General features: G+C 60.1%; 1 protein-coding gene across 1 annotated transcript in view; it reads left to right on the top strand.

Moving 5' to 3' along the window:
* Window positions 1-7: 7 nt before the first annotated feature.
* The window catches only part of SBK1 (SH3 domain binding kinase 1), a 60,510-nt gene continuing 58,085 nt past the window's right edge, over window positions 8-2,432 (top strand). Inside the window, exon 1 of the mRNA XM_005870335.2 lies at window positions 8-148. The gene's annotated coding sequence lies outside the window, so the exon portion shown is untranslated. The remainder of the gene's footprint in view (window positions 149-2,432) is intronic.

Here is a 2,432-nt window from a genome sequence, read left to right as displayed (position 1 = left end):
GGCCGGCCGCCGGCCACCCCTGCCCTGTCCTGGAGCTGCCTCCCCCCTGGCCCCTGGGCTGTGGGCCGGAGGATGTGCCCGCCTTCTGCTTCATCTGCTTCCACAGGGAGGAGGAGGAGGAGCTGCTGGAAGAGGTCCCACTGCAGAGGTCAGTGCCCCTGGTGGGCAGTGGGTGGGCAGGACTGGCGCACAGGGCCCCGACTTGGGGCCCCTGGGGCCTGGCAGGCCTGTGTCCGAGTCTCTCGGTCCACTGCTTACCATCCGTCGCCACTTCCCTGCACCAGACTCTCAGATCCCCCACCTGTCCCTCCTCTGTCTCCCTGTCCTGGACCCACAGGGACCCTCTGTCCTCTCCCATGTGGTCATGGCCTCCTGCTCAGAGCCCTCCCTGGCTCCCAGCTCCCACAGGATGAAATGGACACTCAGTCGGGCGTTCGGAGGCTGTGTGATCTAACTGACCCCACCCACCCCATCTCTCTCTGCTCCCTACACTCACCCTCAGGGAATCCCTGCCCAGACTTCTCTTCCCCAGCCCATCCCGGCCCAGCTGCAACGCTTCCTCCTCCGGGAAGTCCTTCAGGAGCGCCCGGCTCCACCCGGAGCCAAGAGTCACCTTTACTCCCTGCACTGAACCGACCGTTGAATCTTTGTTAAATTAATTAATGAGTGGAAATATCTGTGTGTGTATATGCGTGTGTGTGAGGGGGGGTCAGGGGGAGTGAAGGGTTGTGTGACTGGGTATTTGGGGGTGAGTGTGTGATTGTGAGTGTACGTACCTGTTTGTGGGAGCACGTGTGGCTTCTATGTAGCCATGAGGAATAGGGTCTGTGCACTGTGCCGAGGTCGGGGTCCATGCCCTAGGGACCATTGTCCCTATTGCCAGCTCTCCCCACCCCCATCTGCAGGGAATGCATTAGCCAACCTGTGACCTCAGGCTCCCAGGATGGACAGCAAATCTAAAGGGAAGACAGAGGTCACCTCTGCTGTGACCCAGCCCGCCCACACTTCCGTCACCGCCTAAGTCAGCACTGCCCTGGGTGGGGAGAAGGGCAGGCTCAGGGCCAACCCAGGTGCCCCTCCGGCCCTTTGCAGGAGAGCTGGGGCTCGGGTTGGGCGCCTGCTGCCTGGGCCGCTTCCTCCCTGAATCTCTCTGTTAGACCCCTGGTCTGTAAGTTTCCCTCTGTGGGCCTTTGTCTCCTCATCTGCGAAATGAGGGGATGCTCCTGCCACGGTCACCAGTGACTGAGCACCCACAGAGGCCAGGGCGTGCCGTGGGGCTGGAGCCCAGCCCTCCCGGGGTCACAGCCCTCCCGGGGTCACAGCCTGCTGGGCGAGACAGACAAGCAAACAGGTCAGTGTGACCGAGCGCTGGGCGCCTGGATAGGCGTGGGTGCGCTGTGCGCAGGGTCAGGGAAGACTGGCCACCCCAGGAGCCCTGCTGCTCTGTCTTACAGTCCAGACCAAGTTAGGAGACTCCGAAAGCCAGATCATAGGTGCGGAAGTGCTTCTCAAACTCCAAAGCAGTGAACCCCTAAAGCATCGCTATATTTATTGTAGGAGTTCAAAATGCTTGTTGAATGAATGAATGAATGAATGAATATGACACGGGGAGACAGGACATCAGAATCATCTGAGTTGATTGTTAAAAAATACACGCTGTCCTGGCGACTTTGCAGCCTCAGGTCTTGGAGGAGATGGGTGTGTGATTTTAATCAGCCCCCCAGGTGAGCAGCTTGAGGGAACCAGCATTTGGGAAACCCAAGAAGGAGAGGCAGCCAAGAGTTCCTGCCCTCCTGCCTCATCCCCCCGCCCCCATCTCCCACCTCCAACTTTGGGGACCCCCTTAGAGGGGAAGACCCCTCTGCCTCCTGCACTGGCAGCATGGTGGCCTATGTTTGCAGCTACTATCCAGCTGGTAGATGCTAGCCCTTTAAGTCCTGGGGAGAGGACACCGCCAGGCTGGGCAGAGGCAGTGACCACAGGTGCCAGGTGGTGAAGCTAAAAATACTGAGTGATGTGAACACGGAGGCTGCAGGAGCCTGGCGTGCTGCTGGGGTGGGGGCAGGGGGCCCTAGGGTGCTCTGCCCTCCCGGAGGAGGGCCAGTGGGCAGAGGGGTTGGCGGGTCACCTTGGGGGCTTACGCCTGCCCCCCACCCCCTCCTCTCAGCGCCAGGATTCCCTCCCAGTAGGGCTGCCACGTTAGCCGCCGTGGGGCATGCTGATTCCACTGCATCCTCTTCCCTGTGAGAAGAGAAATCATGTCTTCTCCTGGGGCCTCTGCAAAGTTAGATAGTTGAGCTTTCTCAGGCACTTTTAGGGACAGAGGCGATGAGGGGTGTAGGTGACCAGTTCAGTCATTTGTGGATTCAACAAACTTTCCCTGAGGCCTCCTGGGACTGGCTGCTGAGGCCACAGAGATGAGCAGGGCCCAG

This window comes from Myotis brandtii, unplaced genomic scaffold (assembly GCF_000412655.1).
Source record: "Myotis brandtii unplaced genomic scaffold, ASM41265v1 scaffold317, whole genome shotgun sequence".
Lineage (NCBI taxonomy): Eukaryota > Metazoa > Chordata > Mammalia > Chiroptera > Vespertilionidae > Myotis > Myotis brandtii.
The sequence above is the reverse complement of the archived record's forward strand: the minus strand, read 5'-3'. Positions and strand labels throughout refer to the sequence as shown.